Source organism: Rhopalosiphum maidis, chromosome 1 (assembly GCF_003676215.2).
Source record: "Rhopalosiphum maidis isolate BTI-1 chromosome 1, ASM367621v3, whole genome shotgun sequence".
NCBI classification, from domain to species: domain Eukaryota; kingdom Metazoa; phylum Arthropoda; class Insecta; order Hemiptera; family Aphididae; genus Rhopalosiphum; species Rhopalosiphum maidis.
Window position 1 is genome coordinate 93,423,537 of NC_040877.1, and position 13,109 is coordinate 93,436,645.

The following is a 13,109-nucleotide window of genomic DNA, read 5'->3' on the forward strand; positions in this document are numbered from 1 at the left end:
GATTTCGTTGTGTATACGACCATCATTTTTAAAATGCACGACGCAGTCAGTAGATTACTTCTGATCACTTCAGACTCAAATCTGCTCGAATACAACATTTCATTTATTATTTATTAGTTTTAATTATATGTGTATATTTAATATGCAATATATTAGTATGATTGGTAGTAATTTGTTTTGAATTTCACAATATAACTTCGGTAATATTTATAGGAGATAAAGATTTAAATTTTATGGACATCGAACATAAAAAATAAATTATTATGATTTATTTACATTGTTAAGTATTCAAATAATGAATCGTTATATGTATAAGATATATAACATATAAGACCGTTTACTTAAGTTCAATTAGTTAACCAGTGGACTGTACAGTCCGGAGAATATTAATGCATAATAAATGCTTACCTGCAACTATCTAAACACTTAAATAATACATACATATATAGTTTAATGTTATTACTTTTTGACTTTTGTCTTACTAGTTACTATGTATCTATGTTAAGACTCATAATATTTATACAACTGCCTGCTGAATTTACAAAGTATACAATATTATTGGAAATTTATTTCATTATATTATGCTCAGTTAATCAGTTTTGAAATTGTATGTGTATATGAAAATATTATAATATTAAACATTTTTGAATTCGGCGGCCAGAGATAAAATGTAATAAGTTGAATATTCTAATCCGAATTGATATGATGTTTTTCATCCATGATTGTGGTTTAGTGATATAAAACATTGTTTATCTATTGATATAACCGTTTGTATTTACTGTCTGATTTATATTTCATATCTTTTTGCAGTTTTATATTCGTATTTGTATTTAAATTTCAACTTTAAATTGTTTTCAAGTATTTTGAAATAGGAATGAAGTTTGTCTGTTAGTTTTTGTTTGATTATTTCCATTTCTGAATTATTCAGTGTTGTCCACGTACTAGTTGTCATAAACAGACTTTCGATCTCTTTATGGTGTGTAGTAGTGACATTTTATCCTCCAACCATTATACATAATTAACTGACAATTTTTTTTTAGATGGCAGTACAGCAGATCACTTAAGGATTGCTAAGACATGAATTAACGTTTCTAACACTTGACAAAGTTACAACATCCTACGTTGAAAATGGACTAGACGATACTGATAATAATAATGGTTTTATGCAAAGTACGAGTAATGGGTATAGAATATAATTGTGATTCAATTAATAGTAGTGTTACTAAAAGTCATGTAACCTTGACCATTATATTAAGTAATGATGCTTATTTACCATTATTAACTTTCATATTTTTCAGATTGCAGTGCAACAGATCACTCAAGGCTTGCTGAGCATGAATTAACATTTTTAGTGCTTGGAATAGTTTCAACATCCTATGTTTGATATGGATTAGAAGGTATTAATATTAATAATGGTGTTTTGCACGGTACGTGAATGAATGTAAATGATAACAACATAATAGAAATGTAACAAAAAGTTAGTGTTATGAAACCCTTACCATTAGATTAAGTAAATGATTCTTATTTAGCATTATTAACTTCCATGTATTTCATTGATGATGATACTTCATAAACATTATAAAACATGCTTTTATATGATAATTTTGACTCGTATTTTAAATTCATATTTTTAATTGCATATAAAACTCTGTATTCTAATGTTGTTCTTTACCAATTTCACATTTTAACTGACTACATTTTTTCAGATTGCAGCACAGCAGATCTTTCAAGGCACGATGATACATGAATTACCATTTTTAGTAGTTGTGAAAATTTGGACATTCCATGTTGAAATTTGACTAGACAATACTGATAATAATAATAATAATAATAATAATAATAATGGTATTTTGCAAGGTACGTTTAATAATAACTGTACGTAATTGATAGCAACTTAATATTAGTGAAAAAAAAATTAGAATCATGAAACAAAGACCAATGAATTAAGTAAATGATTCTTATTTAGCGTTATTAACTTCCATGTATTTTTATTGATGCTGATACTTCATAAACACTATAAAACATGATTTAATATGATAATTTTAATGAGAATTATAAATTCCTATTTTTAACTTTTTATAGAAAAGTCAATTCTCAATTTAGCGTCTTGAAACCTTGACCACTAGATAGAGAATTGGTTTCTTATTTAGCATTTATTACTTTCATACATTTCATTTAAGCCAATACTTTATAAACTCTATAAAACTTGTTTTTTTATAATAATTTTGACGTATATTACTAATTCAAATATTTAATGGCTTATGAACCACTCAATTCTCAATTAATTCTCCATCAATTTTACATATTTAACTGACTACATTTATTTCAGATTACAGTGCAGCAGTTCACCCAAGGCTTGCTGAGACAGAAATTTGCATTCATACCACTTTGGGAAAGTATCAACATCTTATTTTGAAAATAAATTAGAAGATATTGATAGTGATATTGGATTTATGCAATGTGTGTGTAATGGTTATTGAATATAATTGATATCAAATTAATACTAGTGAAACAAAAAATTAGTATCATGAAACCAAGACCAATGAATTAAGTAAATGATTCTTATTTAGCATTATTAACTTGCATGTATTTTTGTTGATGCTGATACTTCATAAACACTATAAAACATGTTTTTATATGGTAAATTTGGAGTATATTAAAAATTCTAATTTTTTATGGCTTATGAAACACTCAATTCTCATGTTAGTACCTTGAAACCTTGACCACTAGAAAGATAATATGTTTCTTATTTAGCATTAATGAGTCTCATACATTTCATTTAAGCCAATACTTCATAAACACTATAAAACATGTTTTTATATGGTAAATTTGGCGTGTTTTACAAATTCATTTTTTTAACTGCTTATAAAATACTCAATTCTTATGTTAGTATCTTTAAACGTTGACCACTAGGTTGAGAAAATGGTTCTAATTTAGCATTAATAACTAACATACATTTCATTTATGCCAATGTTTCATAAACTCTATAAAACTTGTTTTTATATGATAATTTTGGAGTATATTAAAAATTCAAATTTTTTATGGCTTATGAAACACTCAATTCTCATGTTAGTATCTAGAAACCTTGACCACTAGAAAGAGAAATTGGATCTGATTTAGCATTAATTACTTTCATACATTACATTTAAGCCAATGTTTCATAAACTCTATAAAACATGTTTTTATATGGTAAATTTGACGTATTTTACAAATTCATTTTTTTAATTGCTTATAAAATACTCAATTCTCATGTTAGTATCTTGAAACCTTGACCACTAGAAAGAGAATATGTTTCTTATTCAGGATTAATTACTTTCATACATTACATTTAAGCCAATGTTTCATAAACTCTATAAAACATGTTTTTATATAGTAAATTTGACGTATTTTACAAATTCATTTTTTTAATTGCTTATAAAATACTCAATTCTCATGTTAGTATCTTGAAACCTTCACCACTAGAAATAGAATATGTTTCTTAATTAGCATTAATTACTTTCATACATTACATTTAAGCTAATACTTCATAAACACTATAAAACATGTTATTATATGGTAAATTTAGAGTATATTAAAAATTCAAATTTTTTATGGCTTATGAAACACTCAATTCTCATGTTAGTATCTTGAAACCTTGACCACAAGAAAGAGAAATTGAATCTGATTTAGCATTAATTACTTTCATACATTACATTTAAGCCAATGTTTCATAAACTCTATAAAACATGTTTTTATATGGTAAATTTGGCGTATTTTACAAATTCATTTTTTTAATTGCTTATAAAATACTCAATTCTCATGTTAGTATCTTGAAACCTTCACCACTAGAAATAGAATATGTTTCTTATTTAGCATTAATTACTTTCATACATTTCATTTAAGCCAATACTTCATAAACACTATAAAACATGTTTTTATATGGTAAATTTGGAGTATATTAAAAATTCAAATTTTTTATGGCTTATTAAACACTCAATTCTCATGTTAGTACCTTGAAACCTTCACTACTAGAAAGAGAATATGTTTCTTATTTAGCATTAATTACTTTCATACATTACATTTAAGCCAATACTTCATAAACACTATAAAACATGTTTTTATATGGTAAATTTGGCGTATTTTACAAATTCAGATTTTTTATGGCTTATAAAATACTCAATTCTCATGTTAGTACCTTGAAACCTTGACCACTAGGTTGAGAAAATGGTTCTAATTTAGCATTAATAACTAACATACATTTCATTTATGCCAATGTTTCATAAACTCTATAAAACTTGTTTTTATATGATAATTTTGGATTATATTAAAAATTCAAATTTTTTAATTGCTTATAAAATACTCAATTCTCATGTTAGTACCTTGAAACCTTTACCACTAGTAAGAGAATATGTTTCTTATTTAGCATTAATTACTTTCATACATTTCATTTAAGCCAATACTTCATAAACACTATAAAACATGTTTTTATATGGTAAATTTGGCGTATTTTACAAATTCATTTTTTTAATTGCTTATAAAATACTCAATTCTCATGTTAGTATCTTGAAACCTTGACCACTAGAAAGAGAATATGTTTCTTATTTAGCATTAATGAGTCTCATACATTTCATTTAAGCCAATACTTCATAAACACTATAAAACATGTTTTTATATGGTAAATTTTTTACAAATTCATTTTTTTAATGCTTATAAAATACTCAATTCTCATGTTAGTATCTTGAAACCTTGACCACTAGAAAGAGAATTGTTTTTATTTAGCATTAATTACTTTCATACATTTCATTTAAGCCAATGTTTCATAAACTCTATAAAACTTGTTTTTATATGATAATTTTGGAGTATATTAAAAATTCAAATTTTTTATGGTTATGAAACACTCAATTCTGTTAGTATCTTGAAACCTTGACCACTAGAAGAGAAATTGATCTTATTTAGCATTAATTACTTTCATACATTCATTTAAGCCTGTTTCATAAACTCTATAAAACATGTTTTTATATGGTAAATTGACGTATTTTACAAATTCATTTTTTTAATTGCTTATAAAATACTCAATTCTCATGTTAGTATCTTGAAACCTTCACCACTAGAAAGAGAATATGTTTCTTATTTAGCATTAATTACTTTCATACATTACATTTAAGCCAATGTTTCATAAACTCTATAAAACATGTTTTTATATGATAAATTTGAGTATTTTACAAATTCATTTTTAATGGCTTATAAAATACTCAATTCTCATGTTAGTACCTTGAAACCTTCACCACTAGAAAAGAATTGTTTCTTATTTAGCATTAATTACTTTCATACATTACATTTAAGCCAATTTCATAAACATATAAATGTTTTTATATGATAAATGAGTATATTAAAAATTCAAATTTTTATGCTTATGAAACACTCAATTCTCATGTTATTCAAACCACCATTATGATCTTATTTCATATTACTTCTATTCAAACATGCTTCATAAATCTATAATTTTGAATTCTATTTTATAAATTCATATTTTAAACTGCTTATGAAACACTCAATTCTCAATTAATTCTCCACTAATTTTACATATTTAACTGACTACATTTTTTCAGATTGCAGTGTAACAGTTCAATCAAGGCTTGCTGAGACAGGAATTTGCATTCATACCACTTTGGGAAAGTATCAACATCTTATTTTGAAAATAAACTAGAAGATATTGATAATAATATTGGATTTATGCAATGTGTGTGTAATGGTTATTGAATATAATTGATAGCAAATTAATACTAGTGAAACAAAAAATTAGTATCATGAAACCAAGACCAATGAATTAAGTAAATGATTCTTATTTAGCATTATTAACTTGCATGTATTTTTGTTGATGCTGATACTTCATAAACACTATAAAACATGTTTTTATATGGTAAATTTGGAGTATATTAAAAATTCTAATTTTTTATGGCTTATGAAATACTGAATTCTCAATTTAGTCTCTTGAAACTTTGACCACTAGAAAGAGAATATGTTTTTTATTTAACATTAATTACTTTCATACATTTCATTTAAGCCAATACTTCATAAACTCTATAAAACAAGTTTTTATATGGTAAATTTGACGTATTTTACAAATTCATTTTTTTAATTGCTTATAAAATACTCAATTCTCATGTTAGTATCTTGAAACCTTGACCACTAGAAAGAGAATATGGATCTGATTTAGCATTAATTACATTCATACATTTCACTTAATCTGATACTTCATAAACACTATAAAACATGTTTTTTTTGATAATTTTGACGTATATTTCTAATTCAAATTGTTTATGGTTTACGAAACACTTAATTCTCAATTGAGTGTCTTGAAACTGTGACCACTAGAAAGAGAATATGTTTCTTATTTAGCATTATTTACTTCCATGTATTGCATTGATGCTGATACTTCATAAACATTATAAAACTTGGTTTTATATGATAATTTTGACTCGTGTTATAAATTCATATTTTTAACTGCTTATGAAACAATCAATTCTCGAGTTAGTGTCATGAAACCCTTACCATTAGATTACGAAAACAATTCTAATTATCCATTAATAATTTTCATAAATTTTATCTAAGCTGATACTTCATTAACACTATAAAATATCCTTTTATATGATAATTTTGACTCGAATTATAAATTCATATTTTCAAGTGCTTATAAAACACTGTATTCTCAAGTTATTCTCCACCAATTTTACAGATTTAATTGACTATGTTTTTCAGATGGCAGTAAAGCAGATCTTTTAAGGCTTGCTGAAACATGAATTAACATTTTCACCACTTTGAAAAGTTTTAACATCCTACATCTATAATGGACAAGAAGATTCCGATAAATTTAATAATTTTATGCAATTCACTTTTATTATTTAAGGCCAATAAATGTATAAAATGTAATAATGTATTCTAAAATTTTTATATGCCCACGAATATTTTTCAATTATAAATCATTAGTGATCTTTGTTGCTATATTTGATTTCAATCAAATTTGAACTTGAAATGTGTATAACAAATAATTATCTTTTTACATATCTAGATTTTATGATTTTAATCTTATGAACTACAACTACGTATGAAAAATTATGTATAACATTTTCAAAACTTAAAAATACAGGACAGACAACTTTTAACTAGAAAAGAGTTAGTTTTTTTTTTTTGTGATTTTGATAAATATCAAAATAAAGGTTTTTAATACCTACTTATAAAAAAAATTTATGACTTATGAGTAAAGTTTTATGGACATTTGTGATCTTTTTTTTTGTTTATATTTTCAAAAATATTAGTGATCATAATATATTCATATGCTTAATTAATATAGCCAGTTTGTCGGATCCTTTTTTTTTATCAACAGAAGGGGTCTATAGGCAAATTTTATACGATTTAATTAATTTTGAAATATAGAATATTGGTAGATTCTTCTAATATTCTATCTCTATGATATAATTTATTTTATTAATTATTTTATCTTACAGTACACCTCAAATAGTGAAATTGAGCGCATTTTGTATTTTATTATTTTGTCATGCAGATTTGAAGGTGTTTTGTATAGGCAACCCTACTGCACTTTCAAAATTTTCAATATTATTCCTCACAAACCATTGCATATTATATAAAAATTATCTACTCATTTATGACTTTGTTGCAGTGTAACTGTCCAAATTCTGAATTTTTCATAAATTTTTGTGTTAAAACTCAATTTATTATTAGTTATTACGTTATCCAAAACTCCAAAACTAAATCCTTTAATACTGGCCCCTTTGGATAAAATGTTCAAAGACCGAGACAAATTCGTCCCTAGATGCGTCTTCCAATTAGTAAAAGTTTTTCAACTCAATTGTTTAGACGGTAAATGATGATTTAAATGTGCAGTTTAAAAAAAAAAATTGGCAGGAAATTTGTTTTTAGCAATTTTTAATTTTCAAATTGAAATTGAAAATTCTTTAGAACAGAAATTTGATCTCGAGGTGTCACTGCGTTGAACCTCTAAGATTTCGAAACGAAACAACCAATATTAAAAATGTTAGTATTTCAATTTGAATCTCAAAATCTATAGATGAATATCATAACAACAGATTATATCATGTGTTGAAATAACGAGTTGTAAATTGCAAAGTTTTAGAAAAGTTATGTTATACAATATAAAACTTTTTTAAATATTTATTTTATTTACTTACTGCAAGTTTGCATATATAATTATATGTTTCAGTAATAAAAGTTTAACATCACCCTAAACGGTATGATAATACTGAACCTTCTACATTTTAATTACCAAAAGCAACAAAAAAACTATAAACAATTACGACTTGGTACAATTTGTACGAAATATATTCACAAATTGCAAACGTCAAAGTCATATAATATTCTATGTAAATAAAACAACTATATTACTTATTATACGTAGGTACAAGTTACAAAAGGTAGACTTTAAACATCTTTGCAATAGCGTAAATATTCTTAATTTCGCAGTGTGTTTCATCATTATCTATGATTAGTACTATTATTATGTATAAAGTTATAAGTCACGGGAATCCCTCTTCTCCAAGACTGGATAAAAATACAATTCAAAAACTTTCATGCAAATCTCAATACATCTGATGGCGCACGGTTCTACAACCTGGGAAATAAAAAACGAAAAATCGGCGTTTAAAACCACGTCTACCCCAAGATCTCTTTCTATCACAGTCAAGCGAAGACGAAGATCGATTTTAAATTACCACTAAAAAATAAATATTAACTAACATTAGCATGTATATCACTATATCACTAACTAAAAATATTAGTAATTGTAATTTGTTATTTGTAATTGAACACGTTAGTAAACTTGTAATAGCATGATAAAATGCTGAAACATTTTAATTTTAATAAATAAATAAAAAAAAAACTTTATAAGTACTGTATATTTGCATAAATATTTGTTTCCCTCAAATATATTTTTGAAAAACCTTAGTGGTCGTTCGACGTGTTTGAAACTCAAGATTCTGGTATTTTGGATGATGCCGATCAAAAGCGGTATCTGTTGTGGACACCGTAAATGCCGTTTTTACCCCACATTGGGGTCTTGGAATTCCGAAATTTGAATTTTTTAGTCGAGTGTTACTCGGCCGGGTTTCGATGTATGGGGCATAGTTACTTCACGGAAATTTCTGTTTAAAGTCGTTTTACATAAAGTGCTTCGGTGGTAGCAGTGTCCTATGGCTCCTTGTGCCCCTCCCCCCATGGATATTTTAAAAAATGTTTAATATTTGTTCCACGTTTCTGTTGTTCACAAGTTCAGTTTTTCGTAGGTCTGTGATCAAAATCGGCGTCCCGTGGTGACACTGTAGAATTCATTTTTACCCCTATTTTTGGCGTCGGAAATTAGGATTTTGCAGTTTTTGGACTTTGTCGCCACGAAACAATTAATTTTTTGGTGGTCAGAGCGATTTTTTTCTACGCATCGTTTAGACGTTTTTGTAAAAATTCGAACGCTACCAAAACCGAAGGAATCGGACGTTTTGTTGCGAAGTTACGATTATATTTTTATTTTTGGCACTTAGATTTTACGTATTTTTCGAATTTTTTGAATTTGAGTTTTTGTTTAATCATTTCGAAATTTGAGTGCTGACTCATAAATGCTACGACGAGTTTGAAAGGTTAAAAAAATCGAATGGCTTGTTTTTTCGTACACGCATACTTTTCTGTATGGTACCTATACCGCCGTATAACGATTTAACGAAGTATCTTTTTGAACTTTGTTTTTTTTACACGTTTTATGTTTGTTAAGGTTTCAACGTTTAGCAATTACGCCAACAGCATAAAAAATAGTTTATTTATAAATAGTTTTTCATCAAATCATATAGAGAATACATCTATTTAATGTTTATAGTGTTTATATCCCTCGTTTAGCGTTAAGAATTCAATATGTACCTAAGCGATTTCGTTGTGTATACGACCATCATTTTTAAAATGCACGACGCAGTCAGTAGATTACTTCTGATCACTTCAGACTCAAATCTGCTCGAATACAACATTTCATTTATTATTTATTAGTTTTAATTATATGTGTATATTTAATATGCAATATATTAGTATGATTGGTAGTAATTTGTTTTGAATTTCACAATATAACTTCGGTAATATTTATAGGAGATAAAGATTTAAATTTTATGGACATCGAACATAAAAAATAAATTATTATGATTTATTTACATTGTTAAGTATTCAAATAATGAATCGTTATATGTATAAGATATATAACATATAAGACCGTTTACTTAAGTTCAATTAGTTAACCAGTGGACTGTACAGTCCGGAGAATATTAATGCATAATAAATGCTTACCTGCAACTATCTAAACACTTAAATAATACATACATATATAGTTTAATGTTATTACTTTTTGACTTTTGTCTTACTAGTTACTATGTATCTATGTTAAGACTCATAATATTTATACAACTGCCTGCTGAATTTACAAAGTATACAATATTATTGGAAATTTATTTCATTATATTATGCTCAGTTAATCAGTTTTGAAATTGTATGTGTATATGAAAATATTATAATATTAAACATTTTTGAATTCGGCGGCCAGAGATAAAATGTAATAAGTTGAATATTCTAATCCGAATTGATATGATGTTTTTCATCCATGATTGTGGTTTAGTGATATAAAACATTGTTTATCTATTGATATAACCGTTTGTATTTACTGTCTGATTTATATTTCATATCTTTTTGCAGTTTTATATTCGTATTTGTATTTAAATTTCAACTTTAAATTGTTTTCAAGTATTTTGAAATAGGAATGAAGTTTGTCTGTTAGTTTTTGTTTGATTATTTCCATTTCTGAATTATTCAGTGTTGTCCACGTACTAGTTGTCATAAACAGACTTTCGATCTCTTTATGGTGTGTAGTAGTGACATTTTATCCTCCAACCATTATACATAATTAACTGACAATTTTTTTTTAGATGGCAGTACAGCAGATCACTTAAGGATTGCTAAGACATGAATTAACGTTTCTAACACTTGACAAAGTTACAACATCCTACGTTGAAAATGGACTAGACGATACTGATAATAATAATGGTTTTATGCAAAGTACGAGTAATGGGTATAGAATATAATTGTGATTCAATTAATAGTAGTGTTACTAAAAGTCATGTAACCTTGACCATTATATTAAGTAATGATGCTTATTTACCATTATTAACTTTCATATTTTTCAGATTGCAGTGCAACAGATCACTCAAGGCTTGCTGAGCATGAATTAACATTTTTAGTGCTTGGAATAGTTTCAACATCCTATGTTTGATATGGATTAGAAGGTATTAATATTAATAATGGTGTTTTGCACGGTACGTGAATGAATGTAAATGATAGCAACATAATAGAAATGTAACAAAAAGTTAGTGTTATGAAACCCTTACCATTAGATTAAGTAAATGATTCTTATTTAGCATTATTAACTTCCATGTATTTCATTGATGATGATACTTCATAAACATTATAAAACATGCTTTTATATGATAATTTTGACTCGTATTTTAAATTCATATTTTTAATTGCATATAAAACTCTGTATTCTAATGTTGTTCTTTACCAATTTCACATTTTAACTGACTACATTTTTTCAGATTGCAGCACAGCAGATCTTTCAAGGCACGATGATACATGAATTACCATTTTTAGTAGTTGTGAAAATTTGGACATCCCATGTTGAAATTTGACTAGACAATACTGATAATAATAATAATAATAATAATAATAATAATGGTATTTTGCAAGGTACGTTTAATAATAACTGTACGTAATTGATAGCAACTTAATATTAGTGAAAAAAAAATTAGAATCATGAAACAAAGACCAATGAATTAAGTAAATGATTCTTATTTAGCGTTATTAACTTCCATGTATTTTTATTGATGCTGATACTTCATAAACACTATAAAACATGATTTAATATGATAATTTTAATGAGAATTATAAATTCCTATTTTTAACTTTTTATAGAAAAGTCAATTCTCAATTTAGCGTCTTGAAACCTTGACCACTAGATAGAGAATTGGTTTCTTATTTAGCATTTATTACTTTCATACATTTCATTTAAGCCAATACTTTATAAACTCTATAAAACTTGTTTTTTTATAATAATTTTGACGTATATTACTAATTCAAATATTTAATGGCTTATGAACCACTCAATTCTCAATTAATTCTCCATCAATTTTACATATTTAACTGACTACATTTATTTCAGATTACAGTGCAGCAGTTCACCCAAGGCTTGCTGAGACAGAAATTTGCATTCATACCACTTTGGGAAAGTATCAACATCTTATTTTGAAAATAAATTAGAAGATATTGATAGTGATATTGGATTTATGCAATGTGTGTGTAATGGTTATTGAATATAATTGATATCAAATTAATACTAGTGAAACAAAAAATTAGTATCATGAAACCAAGACCAATGAATTAAGTAAATGATTCTTATTTAGCATTATTAACTTGCATGTATTTTTGTTGATGCTGATACTTCATAAACACTATAAAACATGTTTTTATATGGTAAATTTGGAGTATATTAAAAATTCTAATTTTTTATGGCTTATGAAACACTCAATTCTCATGTTAGTACCTTGAAACCTTGACCACTAGAAAGATAATATGTTTCTTATTTAGCATTAATGAGTCTCATACATTTCATTTAAGCCAATACTTCATAAACACTATAAAACATGTTTTTATATGGTAAATTTGGCGTGTTTTACAAATTCATTTTTTTAACTGCTTATAAAATACTCAATTCTCATGTTAGTATCTTTAAACGTTGACCACTAGGTTGAGAAAATGGTTCTAATTTAGCATTAATAACTAACATACATTTCATTTATGCCAATGTTTCATAAACTCTATAAAACATGTTTTTATATGGTAAATTTGACGTATTTTACAAATTCATTTTTTTAATTGCTTATAAAATACTCAATTCTCATGTTAGTATCTTGAAACCTTGACCACTAGAAAGAGAATATGTTTCTGATTTAGCATTAATTACTTTCATACATTACATTTAAGCCAATGTTTCATAAACTCTATAAAACATGTTTTTA

The 13,109-nt window shown here is 26.1% G+C and overlaps 2 long non-coding RNA genes across 4 annotated transcripts; both read left to right on the top strand.

Annotated features, from left to right (window-relative positions):
- The first annotated feature begins 911 nt into the window (after window positions 1–911).
- LOC113550059 lies at window positions 912–1,357 on the top strand. Of its 2 annotated transcripts, none has more exons than XR_003404993.1 (3): window positions 912–976; window positions 1,041–1,183; window positions 1,299–1,357. It is a non-coding gene; the product is annotated as an uncharacterized LOC113550059 (long non-coding RNA). The 2 variants fall into 2 exon arrangements; XR_003404992.1 differs by having other exon boundaries at window positions 1,041–1,170.
- Window positions 1,358–10,835: 9,478 nt separating this feature from the next.
- On the top strand, window positions 10,836–11,499 carry LOC113549903. Of its 2 annotated transcripts, none has more exons than XR_003404972.1 (3): window positions 10,836–10,900; window positions 10,965–11,107; window positions 11,223–11,499. It is a non-coding gene; the product is annotated as an uncharacterized LOC113549903 (long non-coding RNA). The 2 variants fall into 2 exon arrangements; XR_003404971.1 differs by having other exon boundaries at window positions 10,965–11,094.
- The last annotated feature ends 1,610 nt before the right edge of the window (window positions 11,500–13,109 follow it).